Here is a 21,311-nt window from a genome sequence, read left to right as displayed (position 1 = left end):
AGCCTTTAACCCTTTAACTGCTATCTGGTACACCTTTCCTCAATTACTAATCACTCTGAGACATTTCTACTTGTTCTGCAGCCATCTGCAATCTTTAAACTGTGTACAAATTGCAAAATCTATTCTTTTTAATCCCCTTCTTGTAGATGCTTATAAAGATTTCAGGCACTACTTTTGGTGGTGGTAATTGCTTTGTGTCGCAGTGGAAGGGTTAAGAGTCCTGATGAGATGACGAAGCCTTTAATTTAAGAGTACAGGATTCAGACATACATTCATTCATACCTACGTCATGAGTTCCCCCAGGCTAAATTTCACCACTAAGACTCCGCGTTTAAGATGTCGTCCAAAAATAATTTCGCTCTACTTTTCTTTTATATTTGTATTTTATTCTACTTAATTATTCGTTCATTCATTTCTTTCTTTATTTTTTTGCATGGGTGAGATATTCGTGGGGAATCATTTACTCGCATGGAATTTTGTAAGCAGCCGTGCAGTCGCCAGCCAGCCTTACCTATCGTGGCCATGTGAAGGCTGCGTGCGTCCACCCACAAATACCACCAGTGATAAGATGATCCTGAGAGGAGCTGAAATTAGACCTCGCAAGATAAACCAACAGACAATGGAACTTTCCCTCTCTCCCCTCACTCCTGTGCTCCCCGTCAGCCTTTCCTGCCTCGGGAAATGAAGCACGGTACATCCTTCAAGAACCATATTCATAAACCCTCTTCTCTTTCACCACCATCATTTTTAAAGGCCACAGAGATGATTAGCTCCCAAGCCCATGGTCGCGAGGCTGTTTCTGGGAATCGATGGACCACCTCAGAAATCACTAATCGATTGTAATTATATTCGATATAATTATGATTTTAACCTAGATTATATAATCTGTATTGTTAATTATGATTAGTTAGTGTAATATGTAAAAAATAGGCGTTAATTAACACACGTACACACACCTAGAAACGCCAGGTCAGGCCAGGATTGCTATTAGGGCTGCAGCCAAAGGAGTGATGAGAGTGCTGCTGGCCAGTGTTGGTGTCTTCACTCCACGCAGCGGCTCATTTGAGAGTTTGGCGTGTAACAAGAGTGACGGTTAGTATTGTAAACATGCGTGTGACAAGTCGGTAGAATAAACATGCATGTGGAAAAAAAAAAAAAACTTGTATAAAATAAAGGTGCATTAGAGTGAAACGTTTCCCATCCCGCCACAAGTTCACTTCAGGCTGCAAAAATCGAAAATCTCACGGCTCTGGCTATCGTTTTGTTGCAGCTCCGTGAAAACTCGATAGCGGCCAATACCTGCCGGGGAATCATCCCCTTGTTGCGCCGCCGCCCGTGACGTCACCACGAAAAGATACACAGTGCGACAGACAATACTCGTCTAACCTGGAATGAGGCGGAGGGTGCGGCGAAGTGGTCAGCTGTGGCTGTGGCCGCCTTCAGCCCACCCGCCTGACTGCTCCTCTTTGTCACCGAGTCATGGGAAAGTCGAGGTGTTATATATAGTAAACGCCTCGCACCTGCGCCTCCTAAATGCTTAATCCTTTCACTGTCGGATCATTTTTCTTTTTATCATCTGCTACTTTATAGGCGCTCATTTGTGTACAGTGACTCCTCCCCTACAGTTCTTTATTTACTTTATTCTTTTTAGTAATAGCTGCTGATTGCATAGAGCTCGGAAACTGTTAGTAGAAGTGAATAGATTGACAGTGAACACGTAACACACAGTGTGTGTGTGTGTGTGTGTGTAAAGACGGCACCCTAATTAATGAAGCAGATTCCCTGCCTGTATTTCTAACAAAAGTGCCAAAAGAAATGTTTCACGATACACCGTATCTTGAAACATTTCTGCCCGCACCCTGACTACTTTCAAGAGGCTGTAGTTGAAATTACACGAGTTTTAAGAGTGTTTCTGTGGTTCTAGTTACAGACTGGTAAGGTCTCTACAGCATCAACGGGAGAACCAGTCTTGAAAACCCGGGTAATTATTTCTGTGGCCTTTGAAAATAGTCTGGTGAAAGAGCAAGGCCTTTCAGAATACAAGCACATAACCTTGCTTCATGAAAAACAAGTGCATTCATGATACCTAAGACTGCCTTGCTACATTCCCCCAGTGACTAATGTATCTTTTTTTTTTCTTTATCTCGTAGCATTAGTCTGTCTGTCATTGATGAAAACACCCGCACTACATGTATTACGTTATTTCATTAGTCTCAAGTCGCTATTTCAAGTCTATATAAGCCTCAATAAATACGAGAGCTGTGGTGGTGGTCTGCTTCCCGTCTGTCAATCAGAGCGTTCTATTTTTCCGTTTTCTTTCGTATTCTTCGTAAAGCTCACGCATCCTTCACTTGTCGTTACTTCTTGCCTCACAGAGTATTGGTAAGTGTCTTCTACTGGTAATAATAACCGTGATTCTATTATTTTGTATCATTACAAGTAGTATTGCGAGAGTGGCTCCGTTCTTAGTGACAATTACCTCAGCACAGCCTTCACCAATCAGCGCCAAGTATTCAAGTCACGTGATACTCTCTCCTCGCCGTCTCTTCAGCCATTCGCCCTGCGCCCGCTGACGTGACGAGTCCCTGGTTGTGTTACGGCGGTGAAGCGGTGTTGCATCTGTCCCTGGCGGGCATGTTGTGGTGGACTGCGGTGTAGAGGGAGAGGTGGATGTGAGTATGGCCTGGTGGTGGATAGGGAGGAGTGGATAGTGGAAGAGAGATGTGGAGAGTAGGATGGTGGAAGGGGGAGGTGGAGGTGGCTATGGCGGACGTGACTGGGTTGAGGTGGTGGTTGTGGTGGTGTTTGGTATGGTTGGAATGGTTGTAGAGGGTGTTGGTAGTGATGGTGAACGTGACTGGCTTATGTTAAAGGTGGTTGTGGTTGTTGGGGATGGTGGTGGTTGTGTGACAGTGGTGGGTGCAGCGGACGCAACGGTGTTGTGGTTGTTGGGTGTGGTTGAGGATTGCGATGGTGGTGGTGGTGGAGGTGGTAGGTGGCGGTGGTCGTAGTCGGAGCGGGCTAAGCGGTGGTGGTGGTGGTGTAAAAAGGTGTTTATCGGACGGAGTGGAAGTGGTGGTGGTGGCGGTGATACGATTATCAGGGATGAGAGAGAGAGAGAGAGAGAGAGAGAGAGAGAGAGTGTGTGTGTGTGTGTGTGTGTACTCCTATAATCAGCAAATTGCAGTCACTCGTTCGCTTGTTTCACCTCCCTGTTTCAGGCCTTCTCTCCCCTTCCCTTCCTCCTCGCTCCCTTCCTAGCCTGCCCGCCACCCTCTCCCCGCTTTTCCCTGCCTGTCCTCCCCTGCTCCTCGTGTCCCAGGTGAGTGTTGCCTTATTTGAGTCAATGTATAATGGTTTTTATTTGAGACTGAAGCTCCACACGTAATGAAAGGTAGTAATCTGTGGTTTTGATTACTATTATTGGACTATTTATGTAAACTTACAATAGAAAACTAATTCTATTAGGAAATGTGTATAAACAATTTCATCTATACAATGACCTGTGTGATGTGACGTTAGTGTGTGTGCGAGAGAGAGAGAGAGAGAGAGAGAGAGAGAGAGAGAGAGAGAGAGAGAGAGAGAGAGAGAGAGAGATTGACAGCAAATGAACCAATATTTTAACTTTCCTGACTCTGATGATGAAAGTTATATGACTGAGGCTGCAGTTAAGTAAGTTGAGAAGCTGAGCAGATAAATATGAGTACACCACCTGTCTGTCTGTCCGTCTTTCAGTCAGTCAGTCAGTCGGTTGATGGAGGAATGGTGGAGAGAGCAATGTGTCTGTCTGTCCATCTTTCAATCACACAGTCAGTCAGTCAGTCAGTCAGTTGATGGAGGACTGGTGGAGAGAGCAATCTGTGTCTGTCTGTCCGTCTTTCAGTCACACAGTCAGTCAGTCAGTCAGTCAGTCAGTTGATGGAGGACTGGTGGAGAGAGCAATCTGTGTTTGTCTGTCTACGTGATGCTTCCCTCCGCCGTTTCATTACGTAGACAAAATACATGAAAGGGAAATATTGGTTTTATGGACAGGTGTGGTGGTGGTGGTGGTGGTGGCGCCATTAGTAGTATTCAGGTGTCATACCTGTAACGTAATAAGGAATGAAGGCAGGACGTATGCGATGGCAGCTTGAAGGTAACAATTGGTGATGAAAGGTGGTGGTTGGTGGTGGTGGTGGCAGGGGCTGTGAGGGCTGCCTGTTACCACCACCTTCACTATCCCAAGCGCACATCTCTCGCTGACCCTTCGCTTCCCCGTTCTTTCCCTGCCCTCAATTCATCACCCCCCCCCCCCCTCTCTCTCTCTCTCTCTCTCTCTCTCTCTCTCTCTCTCTCTCTCTCTCTCTCTCTCTCTCTCTCTCTCTCTCTCTCTCTCTCTCTCTCTCTCTCTCTCTCTCTCTCTCACTCTCTCTCTCTCTGTCTCTGGATTTAGCCGGCTATCCTCTCAGCCTCATCCTTCACGTACTGCTTCCCTCCCTCTCTCAGCCATTCATCCTGACTCACTCCCATTGTTTCCTCAAGTCTCTCTCTCATCCCTCATTCATCCTTTTATTCTTATGCTTCCATCATTCACTCTTCCTCTCCTTCCTCACTCCTGTCTCTCTGATATTCACTCACCCTCAACCATCTCATCTACTTTCACCCCCATTCCTCCCTCATCCCTTCCCATATGGTTCTTTTCCCCTACATCCCCCCCCCCTCTCTCTCTCTCTCTCTCTCTCTCTCTCTCTCTCTCTCTCTCTCTCTCTCTCTCTCTCTCTCTCTCTCTCTCTCTGCAGACGAGTGCAGTTGTGTTCTGAGTCAGTTTTTCTAATGTTTGTGAAGTGGTTGGCGTGGGTGGCAGGGGCGTGGAGGGCGTCACGCTGGTAGTGTAGAAAAGAAAGCGAGAGAAAAGTGATGCATCACTGGTGTTTAATACTTGAGTGAAGTACTGGCGTCGTAAAGACCATTTCTGTCCATTGTGATTTCTGAGTTTAAGTAATGAGGCTTTGTAATGGGTCGTTTATCATTTATTTTATTTTTCACGTGGACAAAAATTGTGCTTACTTTATATATATATATATATATATATATATATATATATATATATATATATATATATATATATATATATATATATATATATATATATATATATATATATATATATATATATATATATAAGTAAACACAATTTTCCTTCACATCAAGTTGTCATCAAAACTTGCTCCATTCATTCCATTGCCAAACTGAGACCATGTACCCTGACACATTAACAAAAAAATAAATAAATAAAAAATCCCTTTACCTTTCTCTACTGAGAGAGAGAGAGAGAGAGAGAGAGAGAGAGAGAGAGAGAGAGAGAGAGAGAGAGAGAGAGAGAGAGAGAGAGAGAGAGAGAATGGTGGCCAGAGTAAGACGAAGGAGAAAGCAAGTTAAACAAAACAAATGGAAAGTGAGAGAAAAGCAAGAAAATACAGATGAAAAGAAAATCTGCGGTAAAAATGCACCGCTGAAACAAAAACGAATAAGAAAGTGTAATGAAACGATGAGATAATTTTGTGTTTTTGTGAGCTAGCAATTATGCTGCACCCACCCTCTACCACTACTACCACTACTGCTACTACTCCTACCACTGCAATTTATGAGCAGTAGGTGACAGAAACGAAGAAGCGCAAACACCTGGAGATAGGTGAGCTTGATAGGAAGTTACAAGTAGAATATGAAGTAAAACTCAAAGACTCATTACTATCATTTCTTGCACAAAGGAGAACTTTTCCTGTAACAAATGAAAGCCTGTGTCCTGTTTGCAGCTGCACAAAGAAAAGGCTTTATCCTTCAACATTCATATAAACAGCTTCTTCATTCCTTGTGTAGTGAAAACAGTGACTCAAGAAATGATTGCAGCAAATGTGTGAAGGTCGCTATTGATGGAGAGAGTGCTTTCTTTCAGAACATGGGAGGCATCCATGTACCTTCCCATCACACTGATCACATACACTCTTCACTCTCCTACCTTCTCAAGCTGCACTTGTCCGTCCTTCATTCACACTAAAGATTTGACAGCGCCCTCTGCATCTTTTTCCCGCTCTTCTAGAGTGACCTTGCAATCCAACAAGAAAATGGTGTTCTCTTACCTCCCAGAGAGAGAGAGAGAGAGAGAGAGAGAGAGAGAGAGAGAGAGAGAGAGGGAGGGGGGGCTACAATAGCCCCCCTCCCTCCCCCTCTCTCTCTCGGTTTGTCTGTCGGTTTCTTTTTTTTCTATTTTGTTTAATCTACTACTACTACTACTACTACTACTACTACTACTACTACTACTACTACTACTCGTACTACTACTACTAATCGTACTACTACTACTACTACTAATCGTACTACTACTAGTACTACTCGTACTACTACTACTACTTCTACTACTACTACTACTACTACAACAACTACTACTACTACTACTACTACTACTACTACTACTACTACTACTACTACTACTACTAACACATCTACTACCACCACCACCACCACCACCACCACCACCACCATCACCACCACTACTACTACTACTACTACTACTACTACTACTACTACTACTACTATCACCACCACCACCACCACCACCACCACTACTACTACTACTACTACTACCACCACCACCACCACCACGAATACCACCACCACCACTACTACCACCGCCACAACCACCACTACTACCACCGCCTCCACTACTACCACCGACACTACCACCACCACCACCACCACCACTACTACTACCACCGTCACCACTACTACCACCGCCACCACCACCACTACTACCACTACCACTGCTACTACCACCATCACCACTACCACTACTACTACCACCACCACAACCAACACCACCAACACCACCACAACCACCACCACCACCACCACCACCACAACAACAACAACCACCACCACCACCACCACCACCACTACTACTACCACTACCGCTGCTACTACTACTACTACCACCACTACCACCAGTACTACTACTACTTTTACTGCTACTACTACTACTACTACTACTACTACTACTACTATTGCAGGTGACCCATGAACTACCTCTAACAATGGTGATGAAGAACCAGAAGTGGGTTGTAGGTGACGAGATAACTATCCCAGGTCATCCCGGAAGTGGCGAGGTGACCCCATACAGCTCCACAAGGTCGTGGAGGACACCAGACATAGCCACGTGGTCGCCTACACTCAGCCATCCACCTCACCTGCCCCAGACTGCTACCCGGACACCATCCAGCCACAAGAACCCAGATAAGCACTTCCTGGGTCCTTGGTTGTGGTTAGCTAGCTAGTTTGTTTAGGGGTCACTTGCTGTACATAGGAACCCTCCTCGGTCTGATGCTATTTTTTTTATTTTTATTTTTGAGGTGTAACGCTGTGCTCTACGTGAGAGTGATAGTGTTTATCTTTATTTATTTATTTTTTTTCCTGAAGACCAGTTCTGATGTTATCTTGGAGGTTAACGGAGAAGAGTTCTTCACAACTGTGTTTGTTGTTTTATTTTATTTTTTTATTGGTCACTTTTTGTTTTTTGTTGTGATTGTTATTAATTTTATTTATTTGTATTGAAATATGTGAGTGTGAATGCAGCACAATATATAAAGGTGTGCATTCCAGAGTGAAAGGAAGGCGTGCACAGGGTAGAGTGCACAGGATGCAGTGCCTTGTTTTTATCACCAGACCTTGATTGACTGAAGCAAATGAAAACTTTGGTGTGAGTACCTTACAAAGACACTTGACAATACTAATGTCACCTCACCTCGTGGTTTCACCTTAAACCTACAAACATTGGCTGGACACAAGGTCATAGAAATAATTTATTCTCATTTATTCTCATCTTTACAAATTACAGTCTTTACACATCAAAGTAACTAATCACCTTTATTCATCCACTTGAGGGGGTTGAAGGATCGCTAATCCCATATTAAATTGCCTGTGTTCAACTCGCCTCTCCTCCCTCATTTATTGACCAATTCATTTAAAAAATATTTTGATCAGGAAGGTTGCAAGAAGGATGTCTGCTATCTTTTTTTTTTTTTGTACGATAAGTTTTTTTTTCAATGAAAAAGTAAAAAAAAAACTGTGTCAAATATTTACTTTCAAATATTTGTCAGAAATCAAAATCAGTTACAAACAAAAATGACGACAGCAGACTTTGTTCGCCTCTCACAGCTTGATAAGCCGCAATGGCCCATCTGTGTGTAACACCAATAACAACGGAGATCATTTTTATACGCCAAAATCCGCCATTTTAAGTTATGTCAAAGTTTAAGGGATGACTATAATACACCTATTGCAGCTAAGGACTTGAAATTCACATGATATATACATCACAATATGTTGAAAAACAGATATAGATTAATTTAGTTACTACGATCGGTTTTGTACATAGGCCTAAAGTAATTCATGATTTCACCCTTAATTACCCGGGGGGGAGGGGGGAAGGCGGGTGAAAACAATTTTTGTTATATTTCGACTTTTAGATCAAAACCAGTGTTTAACTGTTTGAAATAAATAAAATATTAATGCAAAAGATATCTAATGCAGACACATTGACTATTTCCTAGATTTACGGAAAAATATTTATCTCATTTTTCGTATATAAATTTGAAAAAAATAGTTAGACCTAAAATTACGTACTCTCTAATGTTGTACGCAGCAAAAGAACCATAGATATTCATAGGAGACTGAGGAAGAACGGGTACGCCAGAAAGAAAAAAAAAAAAAAAGTCATGTCTCGCAGCGGGCGAAACCGTGAAATTTCATAACAGAAGACCTCATTACATTAGGGGATATATATATATATATATATATATATATATATATATATATATATATATATATATATCAAAACATTACATATATAAAAAATGGGAAAAAAAATGTAGAAAATAAAAAAATAAAAAAAAAATTCATATCCGGATCGTACAACGACACCCTTGATGCAAAACATGTTTGCGCGCCTGACAATGTTAAGACACACGACACACACTTCCCTTGAGAAAAGATGATAGCCTTCACGAGTGTCTTACTATTTCTTTGCAGAGCCCCTCTTCTTGATGACGACGCGTACACTGTCAGCTACACTTTGCAGTGTCTCACTTAAATTTTTCTCTATCTTTGTATCTCTCCATTTCAGATAAATTGTTATCTTTCCAAGGGTTGAGGAGAACATGGTCGTGGTTCAAGTGAAGCCACTACAGCCACTCCCTGACAAGCCTTCCACACCGGTGAGTGTTGTTCAAGCATGTATTAGTATTGCTAATTCCTTATTTCCTAGAACATCTACCACTATATAATGGCAATGTCTTTCCAACACAAATAACGTCAAGCAAAAATAAACTCTACACTAACTAAGTGATGAAAAACGTAGCATCATCCGCTGCACAAAACAATACAGCAGCGAAGTGACACTGCCAGGACTTGAACCAACACCTCCACTGACACCTGCCGTGGTGCCAGGGAGTGCCGAGGCCTGTGCTGCCCCCACGCTGAGAGAGGGAGAAAGAGAAGAGCATTAGAGAGGAATGACCGTGGCAGGAAGGATGGTGTGTTAGGTGACTGGTTCAGACAGTGACAGTGGACAGAAGAAATGCTGGAGAATGATTAAACCACAGGTGGTTCATGTTGTAGTTGTTCAAGATTTCGAAGAAAATTTATTTTTTTTTCCTAGACAGACAGTGGCAGCAGACACACAAGAGACGATGGTGTGGTGGACAAGAGGATGCAGGGAGACAGCAGACAGAATGGAAGTTACAGATGAAAGAAGAGCAGGTCAAGCCATGGCAGCAGACACATAGACAGACAGATTGGATAAGAAAGAAGTATTATTTAGTGAGGTAAGGAACTGTACAACCCTTCACAGTGCTGACTACTTGATAGCAGAGGTGGTTCATGTTGGTTCAGGATTTGGTTTGAAGCTGTTACGTGAAAAGAACATTCTGAGGAACGAGAGGTTGTATTGTCACTTGTCAACAAAGTGGCAGAGTATTGCTATAACACTTATAGCCAAAGCTGTACCAGCTGCCTGAGTGTGTCATGTCCATTGTGTACTTACAGTCACCTTTGTCATGTCTACGCTAGTGGAGGAGAGGGAAGAACAAACCTTGAATCGTCCAGGGTTAGAGTTTTTAGCAAAGGTTTGAGCGAAGAGTTCAGCTTTAGAGATAGATGTGATAGCAGTGGTGCCATCTGGTTGAAATAAAGAAGGGAAAGGAGAAGCAAAGTTATTATAGATGTTTTTGGGTAAGTGCCAGAAGTCACGAGGGAGAGTTAGATCTTGAAACGTTTTGACACTTTCTGTTAATGAAGGAGTTTTTTTTTGGCTAATTGGAGAACAGACTTGGCATGGCAGAAATGTAAAGTGCATTAGATTCCGGTGATGGAAGAAGGCTTAAGCACCTTTGGTGGGCCACCTCTCTATCATGTATAGCACGAGAACAAGCTATGTTAAACCAAGTTTAACTTTTGAAGGTTTAGGTCGAGAAAAAGAGTGAGGAATGTACGCCTCCATGCCAGACACTATCACCTCTGTTATGCGCTCAGCACACAAAGACGGGTCTCTGACACGGAAGCAGTAGTCATTTTCCAAGGAAAATCAGCAAAATACCTCCATGTTCCCCCAACTAGTACAGGCAAAACGCCAGTGGCACCTTCCTTTTGGGGGATCCTGAGGAGGGATTGGAGCGATAGGACAAGATACAGATATGAGACTGTGATCGGAGGAGCCCAACGGAGAAGAAAGGGTGACAGCATAAGCAGAAGGATTAGAGGTCAGGATAAGGTCAAGAATGTTGGGCCTATCTTCAAGACGGTCAGGAATACGAGTAAGGTGTTGCACCAATTGCTTTAGGTCGTGGAGAATAGCAAAGTCTAAGGCTAGTTCACCAGGATGGTCAGTGAAGGGAGAGGAAAGCCAAAGTTGGTGGTGAACATTGAAGTCAGTCTCCAAGAATTAAGATCTCTGCAAAAGGGAAGAGAGTCAATGTGCTCCACTTTGGAAGTTAAGTAGTCAAAGAATTTTTCATAGTCAGAAGAGTTATTTGAGAGGTATACAGCACAGATAAATTTAGTTTGAGAGTGACTCTGTTGTCGTACCCTGGTGGTGGAAAACTCGGAAGATTCAAGAGAGTGGAAAGCAGGTTAAGTCATTGCGCACATGAACACAGCATCCAGCTTTGGATCGAAAATGAGGATAGAGAAAGTAGGAGGGAACAGAAAAGGGGCTAATATCAGTTGCCTCAGACATCTGAGTTTTAGTGACGAAAGGATGATGAAGCTTAATAGAGGAGAGGCAGTGTTCTACAGATTGAACGCGAATGTTGCAGAAGTTTATGAAGAAAAACTGAGAGGGGTATCAAGACATTTAGGGTCGTTACCAGAAGAGCAGTCTGACCCGGGGACAATTGTGGTCCGCTCACCAGATGGGGTCTCCGAGGCTGGTGTAGGAGTATGTGTGTAATAATTAGGTGCTGGTAGTTGTTTTGTGTGCAGGAAGAGAGATATCTCCATGACTATAACGTTGGGTACGATTGAAAACATCCTTTGGTTTCCACAGATATGTACACACTAGTAGTAACAGTTTTCACCTGTAGCACCAGAAACAGTCTTCCTCACACGAACCGTTTTACTGCCGGGACTTAAAGGCTGATGAAGCAGTGCGGCGGAGGTCACGCCTCTCAGAGTGTTTATACTTGTTGTCAACACCGCCATAACTAATACAAACTCTTTAGTGCAGGTAGTTAAATAACTGCAATCATTGTTCCAGATTCCTAAATTCACAAAGTGCATAACTCATTCCAAGTTTTTATTGCAGATAATTAAAGTTTTAGTGAAATAATTATTCCTATTCCTAATGTTGTGTGGTGCATTATCTCAGACAGGACCACTGGAAGCTGTCAGAGTGCTGTGGCACGTGGCAAGAACCAAGTGTTCAGGAGCACACACTGTCCCTTTACCAGTCAGCAGGTTACGAAAAACAATGCAGAATTTTGTTGAGTAATCAAAGTAATAAAACGTAAATGATAAAATGTCAGTACTGATTTAGAGTGTCACACTCCACCATGGCAAAGACTGCCGGCTGAGTAATATTCAAGTTGTATTAGTGAGACTCTACTCAATGTTAATTATAAGGCAGGTGTAAAAAAAATAGTTAAAAATGTATCATAGTACAAGAAAATGACAGTTCAAAATGTAAACATATCTTTAACAAGTAGACTTGAATGGTCATTAAGCAGTACAGCAGACCCTTCCTACAGTAAATTCACTATTATTTGTAGACTGGCCTTATTTGTCTCTCATCATTTTACTTTTCTCATTATTCTGTCTTGTTTTATCATTAATACTTGAGTGCCTTCATGTTATCTCTATCATTGTGACTGTTTCTCTCATTATGTTGCTGATGTTGTCTACTCTCATCATCTGACTGACTGCTCGCCTTCACAGGTCTGGGCGGCTTGGAAGCCTCACTACAAACTGAAGACCCGTTCACTTGAAGGACACAGTTGGAGTCGGACACAAGATCCAAGAGGGAGTTATTTTTAAACGAGAGCTTCAGGCAGAAAATTCGAGTGGATTTTCAACTCTAAAAATAACTTTTTTGGGGGGATATTTTGAACCTTCTTTATCTTGAAAAATAACTCCAGATATTATGACTCTAGCTGGAAGTTGACCTGAGCAATGTAGGGTTTGCTGCAGTGAGATTACCAAGGCACGAGTGTCTGGGATTTAAAAATGATGGATATGTGTCCTGTGTGCTGCTGTGCTGGGAGGAGAGGAGCAGCAGCAGTCGTGGGGCTCTGTTGCTGCTGTCATTGGTGCAGCCGTTCACTCCTGCAGCTACCTTCCCTCAACATACTGTGTCTTCCCTCACCTGCAATGAACAACTATGAACAATACTTCTCCTGCGATGAGGAACAGTGAATAACACCTCTCTCTCTCTCTCTCTCTCTCTCTCTCTCTCTCTCTCTCTCTCTCTCTCTCTCTCTCTCTCTCTCTCTCTCTCTCTCTCTCTCTCTCTCCACAGTATGTCCCCCACAGTATGTTTACAAACCCACAGTGACTCTCCACAGCCCCTCACCAACAATTGTCTCCTTCACACACACACACACAAATGTTAGAATCTTGTAGTGTCTACAACAAGGAATGGAACCGAAATCGACAAGCCAAATTTTCTTCCAGCCTGCGTGAGTGTAGTGAGGCTCAATGTGTGTGTACAAGTGAAGAATATATATTAGATGCTTGACTCAAAAATATGAGGCTTACACAAAAATACAGGACACAACTTGAGTGTGGTGAGTCAAAGGTGAGTCAAAATGCTCAACTTTGAATTAACTTACAACAAAAACTAACTAAATAAAACACACTATAAAGAAATAATCTCATCAATTAACACTGAAAAAAAAATATATATACACCAACACAAAATAAATAAATAAATAAATAAATGAAGACTAAATAAAGCAAATTAATCTGAACGCTAACAAACAAACCAACATAGTCGTATATTTTTTAACACTACGGTGAAGAAAGATAATGAAGCTTTAACATTGAGTGTGAGAGAGAGAGAGAGAGAATTTTGTGGTCTTCCTAAATCTCTCTCTCTCTCTCTCTCTCTCTCTCTCTCTCTCTCTCTCTTACACAAACAATAAAAAAACAAAAAAGTAAATAAACAAAATACAAGCAAATAATAATAGCCGTCCACACCAATCCACATACACCAAGCCATCCCAATCCAGCCAATCACGAGCCAGCAGCAGACACACCGAGAGGATTGGGAGAAAGAGGAAAAAGAAAAAAATGAAAAATAATGGATACCGGGAGAATAAGAAAAGAATAAGAAAAAAAATGGCGAATCAAGAGAAAAATGAGAAAAATAAAGGAAAAAAATACGAATAAAATCAAAAGGAACAAATGAGGGAAGAGAAAAAATGGGGTGAGGAGGGGAACACTTACGAAAATAAACCAAACAATAGGGCATTACATTGTGATTACGTATAGCAGGGATGGATTATGAGAGAGAGAGAGAGAGAGAAGAGATCTGCTCAGGAATTTAATTTTGTGTTGGTGGTTTACGCTCTCTCTCTCTCTCTCTCTCTCTCTCTCTCTCTCTCTCCTTACAACAGTTTTGTTTTTCTGTTTTCTCTCGCTCTTATCTTTCATTGAGAGAGAGAGAGAAAGAAACATTATTATTACACACACACACACAAACACTCTTTTCATAGATAAGTTAACGCTTTTAATAAAATATATATATATATATATATATATATATATATATATATATATATATATATATATATATATATATATATATATATATATATATATATATAACCCTTTCTTTTTACCTTATCTATCACAATAACCCTTTTCTACCTCCTATTCCTTCCCTTCCAAATGAAACCGAACCATTAAGAAGTATCACTTGCTTCTCTCCTGTAACTTAATGAAACGCTCGAATTAATTCATAAGGTGCGCAAAGGAGCTTAATTAATAAACAGGAAAGATTAAAAATGCATTGTGGGGAAAAAAAAGGTGAAATATGAATGAGTTTGAGGAAAGGTGTGTGTGTGTGTGTGTGTGTGTGTGTGTGTGTGTGTGTAAGGTAATGAGTTTTTTAACTGAAGAATGTAAGGTATTGGATCCGAAAGCATAAGAGATTGAACGCCCTGAGTGAAGCGGTTACAGGTGTCTATTGTTCCCGTGGTTGATATACTGAGACAACTTGTTCGCCACCTTGCAATTAGAGACGTGGCAGTGAGGCTGGTAGATACCTATCAGCGCCAGCATTTTTAATTGTCTGCGATTTCCTGGGGCAAAGGGGTGTCTTAGCTAAATTTGAAATCGATGTGCAGGAAAAGTACAGCATGAATTGCTGCACAAGTGTATCTAAAATTAAAAACATAACCCTTAATATTAATATTCATACTTACTGGTGTATGATAAGGCTTTGTTAATTGAATTATAAGATAAAACTAAAAATAGGTAATGATTTTTTTTTAAGTAAGTATGAACAGTAAAAATAAAAGGATGTTGATTTCGGCTTGTGCATTTTATCTGGGAATGTTGAAAAATATCAGATATCACTGATACGTCCTGTATATGAAAGTAATCAGTGAAATAAAAAAAAAGAACAGCACCGCTGGCGGACGTACGACGTACTTATCTTGATCATGATTCTTCAGTTAAAAAAAGCGCCGCACGCCGTTAGGAAGGAGTGTAAAGTGTAAACAATAGCCTCTCAGTTCTGCCGATACAAAGGCCTTTACTTTGCTTTACTATATCCAGAATAGGGTATAGCTCGTTCTTTCGGGAATTTTCTTAATTCCGCTGTAGTCCATGATTGTGGCGGTGATGTATCCATTGTGCAGGGTAGTCGAGTAAGCGTGGTCCTGTGTTTTGGTTTGCTCGCTGCCCAAGTACCCGAGGATAGTGATCGTACCGCAAAAATAAAGTCTCTGATACAAAATTATATTTTCTTTACATTAAATGGATTTGCCTGTTGTTTAGTACATGAAAATGCAAGTATATATTAGTATACTTCCATTGAGGTCAGTAGAAAATTACAGATTGCCTGCCTTGATACACTTATAGGCTCTTTTAAGAATATCATCTGAAATTATGAATAGAGGCTCAAACAATGTCATGTGCTGTCAGTTATCACGAAATTAATTGACTTAAAATTCAGACGCATTACTGTGCAACGATACACCTTTGTAAGCTTGTAAAACCTTGCCCCAAAAGATATTTATTTTCCGGCGAGAATTAAAAATTCTGGCGCTATCTGGTATCAAAACGCTCACTGCGACGTCTCTAATTTCCTATACAGGGTGTAACGCGAGTTTCTGCAAATACTGAAAGAGGTGAAAGAACGTTTAATTCTAAGTAGAAAATGTTCTATGCACATATGCATTTTAAGGCTTTGTTTACCCATCAGAGGATTTGAAAATGTACGGGACTCGCGGGTGTGCTCTGTGAAATGACGGACACACGGTTGTATTGTCGCAGCCTCGGAGGTGCCACTTAGTCATATTACGAATGGTTTAATATTACATTATCTTATAACAAGACAAATGGGATTACAAAGCATGTAATTTACCGATAAGCGTTACAGGACAACATTATTGCGGTGATTAAAAGTACTTCTGTAAAATGCTACGCGGCATCATCAAAGCGAGGGAGGAGGGCGGGTGGGTAGCCTGCCCTTGCGACCTTGAAAACAGCTGAGAGACGATGCCACGTAGCATTTTACAGGAGTACATTTTATCACCGCAATAATGTTGTTGTGTAATGCTTATCGGTAAATTACATGCTTTTTTATATCATTTGTCTTGTTATAAGATACTGCAATATTCCACAGCCTGCAAAAAATAACATTAAACCATTCGTAATTTGAACAAGTGGCACCTCCGAGGCTGAGACAATGCAGCCGTCTGCACTTCACCTCACAGCTACACGCAGGGCACAGCAGCGAGTCCCCTACATTTTCAACTCCTCTGACGCACGTCGCCCACCACCAGGGTCAGCGGGCGGACATGATGCAGAAGAAGGCGCGGGAGCCAAAGTATTCATCCGCCGTCCACCGCTCCCCGTCGCTGAGAAAGCTGCTCCTTGCGTCACAGCTGAGGAAGAGAGAGGCGAGGGATAGGTCACTCCTGCAGGAACACGAAGTAAGAACGAACGCCAATAGACATGGCCACTCGGAGGGATACAAAGGAAAAAACAAGAAGTAAAAGATAAGGACCGGAGGTTGAAATCGCTCACACATGAACAAACAGTAATAGATAAGAGCACGGAGTTTATTTAGATCACTCACAAAGAAATACAAATGAAGAACAAACATATCTAACTTGCATTTTGGTTCTTCCGAGGCTGTCTGTGATAAAGTACACTGAGCAATCTTGTAAAGTGGATGTAGGCTGGAAAATGCAAGGATGCAGGCACGGTGAGAGAGGGAGGGAAAGTGAGAGGGAGGGAGGAAGAGAGGCAGAAAGGAGGGAAGGAAGGAACGTAGGAGAAAAGAAAGGAATAAATAAAAGCAAAGCCTTCCCCACCAAAAAAATAATTAATTAATAAAATGAAATAAATAAATAAATAAAAGTAAAACGGAGAAAAAAAAGAAAAAAGGAAGGTATGAACAAAAGGAGAGGGAAAGGAAGAAACGGATAAGAAAAGGAGAGAAATCAAATGAAAGAAAGGAAGGCAGGAAGGATAAAAAAAAATGAAATAACGGAAAGGTAGAAAACGAAGAAAGGAAATCAAATAAATACAAAAAGGAAGGAAGAAAGAAAGAGGAAGGAAAACGATGCCATAAGTAATGAGAGAGTTAAACCAAAAAAAAAAAAAAAACAGACAAGACTTGAATAGAAAAGAGAGAGAGAGAGAGAGAGAGAGAGAGAGAGAGAGAGAGAGAGAGAGAGAGAGAGAGAGAGAGAGAGAGAGAGAGAGAGAGACTAGATAAACAACATCCGAGAGTGGCGAGGATGGGGGAGGCTGGAGGGTGGTGAAGGAAGGGGACAGGGGAATGGATGAGCAGGGCAAGGCAGGGAAGGAAGGAAGAGCAGTGAAGGGAAGGAGGAATAATGATGGAAGAAAGGCAAGTGAGGGAAGAGGGACGGTGAAGGAGGAGCAGTGAAGGAAGGAGAGCCAGGGGAAGTAGAGGCAGTGAAGGAAAGTGAGGGGCCGTGGAGGAAGAATAGGGACGTTGTTGTAACCCAGCAAACAACAAGAAATGAAACATGTAACAAGAAACAAGAATGAAACAAAAGTGAAGAAATGAAAAAGGGAAACGAGAAGTAGAAAGAATAAATGAGGGAAGAAGATGATAAAAACGACAGCAGGTATCAAGAAGCTATCACCACCCTGACAGATAAGAGACGAGACGTGACCACCGTGGAGAACAACAAGATGCGGTGAGTCATCACAACACTAACAGAGCCGGAGATTAGCACAACATTACAAGAAGAGGTACTCAGGTGGCCATCACTGAATTAGTATACGAGGGAAGCAGAGGTCACCGGAAACAGGTGACATGGACAACACGGACAGCCGGCACACCACAGGAACCGCCGCCTCCTTGTTCCTGATTAGAAGATGCGATTACCAAAGTAACTCGAGAATGAATCTTATTGAAAGTTAAGGAAAAATAAACTGTGTGATCGAAGTACGGGGAAGATAAATATAGTTACTTGAAAATGGATCTTGCGGAAAGTATATGAAATTGAACCATATGACCAAAGTATGAGAAAATAAATATATTTACTCGAAAATGAACCTTATTGAAAGTTACAGGAAAATGCCGCGAATGATCGAAGTAGTGGAAAATAAATGTTATAGCAACGGAAGCCTTGTTGGGGCAAAAGGTCGCTCTAACATCACGCGTATATTACAAGGTGTAGGAGACGGGAATAGACAGAAACAGAGAGAGGGACAAGCTAGACACAGCTGTCAGACCAGAGAGGGTCAGGATGGGCAAGCCGCCTGTCGCAGTACCAGTAAGTAGAGCCACACAGTTGTAATGCAGTCACAGTAAAATGTGGGTGTTATATATTGACAGAGAGGGATTGGGTGGTGTAGGATGTGTTCCTCAATGAATATTACCTGCGAAGTTTCTTTATCGGTGCTTGACAGTGGCATGTTATTCATTACATATCTCGCCTGAACATTGTTCAGGCGAGATATGTATTGTACGAGTACACTTTTCTATATTGAATCTCATCCGCCATTTTCTGCCCAGCTTGTTAGTCTATTTAGGTCACACTGGAGTTCCTGCCATTGTGACACAGACGTTATTCTACTTGTTATCTTGGTGTCGTCTGCAAATTTACTTATTTTGCAATTTATCCCTTCATCAATATCATTAATGTACATTATAAAGAGTAATGGTCTTAATACTGAGCCTTGAGGAACACCGCTGTTTACCTTTTGCCACTCTGACTCTTTTGCATTTATCACAACACGCTGTTTTCTGTCAGAGAGCCAGTCTCTCAGCCATTTCAGGGTGTTTCCGGCAATGCCGTGAGCTTTTACTTTACTGGTGAGTCTCTTAAGGAGAACAGTGTCGAAAGCTTTCTGGAAATCAAGGTAGATAATATCAAAAGCTTTTGTCTCGTCATGCGAGTTAAATAGTAAGTTCATTAAGCAGGAACGCTTGGTTCTGAAATCGTGTTGCGAATCCTTTATGATTTTGTTTTCTTCTAAATATTTAACATTTCTATCTCTGATTATTGTTTCCATCAGCTTTCACAATACTGAAGTGAGACTGATCAGCCTGTAATTGGCTGGGAGAGATTTATTTATTTATTTATTTTTAAAGACTGGCGTGACATTTACTAGTTTCCATTCGTGGGGAACTTTACCCGCTAGTAAAGTTTTATTGAATAAAATTGTAAGCGTTTCACGAGCTCATTTCTTGCTTCTTTAAGAAGCCTGGGTGATATCTTGTCTGGCCCGGCTGTTTTGTTTACGTTCATGCTCTTCGTGACTCAGAGGATTTCACTTTCTGTGATGGTGAAGTCCGGCAGCGTGGTGCCTCTTGACTGAGTCGAGGGGGTCGGCAGACTGCCCTGAACATCCTCAGTCGTGAAGACTGTTGAAAAGTACTCGTTCAGGGTGTTCGCCATGTCTGTTTCGTTTTCTATTTTTGTGCCATTTTCTGTTATTAGTGGACCAATCGTTGATGTTAAAACCCTTTTTGTTTTCACATAGGAGGAGGAGCAGCAGGAAGCGAAAAGGAAATACAACAAAAACAACAACAAAACAAGCATCAGGGAGATGAAGAAGCAAACAAAGAGAAGGAGGAGGAGGAGGAGGAGGAGGAGATTATACGTCGTTGGCTTTCAGAAAGGAGCGTAAAAAGAAGCCAGCGTGTCAGTCTTACTCCCTTCCTACTTTCCTTCCCTCAATCCCTCCCTCCTTTCCTCCTTCCCTCCCCTTTCTCTTCTCCTCTTCCCTCCTTCCCTCCCCTTTCCCTTTTCCTTCACAGCCTCTCTGGTATGAAAGAGAAGTAATTCTTACTTTTTCCTTCAATCGCTTCCTCTCTTTTGTCCTCTTTCTTACACGCACTTGAGAGAGAGAGAGAGAGAGAGAGAGAGAGAGAGAGAGAGAGAGAGAGAGAGAGAGAGAGAGAGAGAGAGAGTTACAAGTTACAAGGAGTTACAAGGAAGAGAAGTACTCCAGAAGGCCTTATGACCCATACAGGCAGTATTGAAAGAGACTCAAGCTAAGTTAGAAACACATGTCCAGGTGACATCGAGTCTACGCCCTGGCCTGTACTCTCTCCAGTCTTGTGATGTTTTTACGGTAAGAAGGACTCCAAAACTGAACTACGTACTCCAAATGTGGACAGACGAGAGAGTTGTACAGTGATAATACTATTTTTTTTTTTTTTTTACAATATCCAAACTGTCTCTTTATGTAGCACAAAAGTTTCTGAGCCTTCTTCTCTACAGCTATACACTGCTTCGAGAACTTGAGGTCATTGGTAATAACTACACCCAAGCCTTTCTCCGAGTCAGTGCTCTTCAGAGGCTTTCCCTTAAGAACGTACTCATATTGGGGGTTGCGGTACCCAATGTGCATGACCTTGCACTTGGCTGCATTAAATGGCATCTGCCATTTGTCTGACAACTCTCCCAGCTTATGGAGATCAAGCTGAAGTTGTTCTACTTTCTCCGGAGTCGAAACGTCTGATCCTAACTTCGTGTCGTCGGCAAACTCAGAGATTCTGGAGACAATTCCTTTATCTATATCATTAATGTATAGGATGAGAGACAGAGAGAGAGAGAGAGAGAGAGAGAGAGAGAGAGAGAGAGAGAGAGAGAGAGAGAGAGAGAGAGAGAGAGAGAGAGAGAGAGAGAAAAGAGACACGTGGAATGACTCACACACAGGTAAGATTACTTGACAACTTGCGCCAGGTTAATCAGCTTCGTGAGTACAACCTGTATCATCATAAGGGGGGAAAGACACCTGTAACAAATTATTATTTATTTATTTATTTATTTTTATATAGAAAGGATACTGGCCAAGGGCAACAAAAATCTAACAAAAAAAATGCCCACTGAAATGGCAGTCCCATAAAAGGGTCAAAGCAGTGGTCAAAAATTGGTGGATAAGTGTCTTGAAACCTCCCTCTTGAAGGAATTCAAGTCATAGGAAGGTGGAAATACAGAAGAAGGCAGGGAGTTCCAGAGTTTACCAGAGAAAGGGATGAATGATTGAGAATACTGGTTAACTCTTGCGTTAGAGAGGTGGACAGAATAGGGGTGAGAGAAAGAAGAAAGTCTTGTGCAGCGAGG

General features: G+C 41.8%; 3 long non-coding RNA genes across 4 annotated transcripts in view; 2 read left to right on the top strand and 1 right to left on the bottom strand.

Moving 5' to 3' along the window:
• Window positions 1-1,695, bottom strand: part of LOC135095267 (uncharacterized) — a 14,302-nt gene extending 12,607 nt beyond the window's left edge. Inside the window, exon 1 of the long non-coding RNA XR_010264191.1 lies at window positions 1,387-1,695. This is a non-coding gene — a long non-coding RNA (uncharacterized LOC135095267). The remainder of the gene's footprint in view (window positions 1-1,386) is intronic.
• Window positions 1,696-2,685: 990 nt separating this feature from the next.
• LOC135095276 (uncharacterized) overlaps window positions 2,686-21,311 on the top strand; it is a 77,820-nt gene continuing 59,194 nt past the window's right edge. The window contains exon 1 of the long non-coding RNA XR_010264201.1: window positions 2,686-2,988. This is a non-coding gene — a long non-coding RNA (uncharacterized LOC135095276). The remainder of the gene's footprint in view (window positions 2,989-21,311) is intronic.
• LOC135095277 (uncharacterized) lies at window positions 8,853-13,032 on the top strand. 2 transcript variants are annotated; one of them, XR_010264204.1, is made up of 4 exons: window positions 8,853-9,245; window positions 9,689-9,854; window positions 11,894-11,982; window positions 12,460-13,032. It is a non-coding gene; the product is annotated as an uncharacterized LOC135095277 (long non-coding RNA). The 2 variants fall into 2 exon arrangements; XR_010264203.1 differs by lacking the exon at window positions 11,894-11,982 and having other exon boundaries at window positions 8,865-9,245.

The sequence above is a fragment of the Scylla paramamosain genome, chromosome 48 (assembly GCF_035594125.1).
Source record: "Scylla paramamosain isolate STU-SP2022 chromosome 48, ASM3559412v1, whole genome shotgun sequence".
NCBI classification, from domain to species: Eukaryota; Metazoa; Arthropoda; class Malacostraca; order Decapoda; family Portunidae; genus Scylla; species Scylla paramamosain.
Note: the sequence above shows the minus strand (reverse complement) of the source record. Positions and strands in the feature narration are given on the sequence as shown.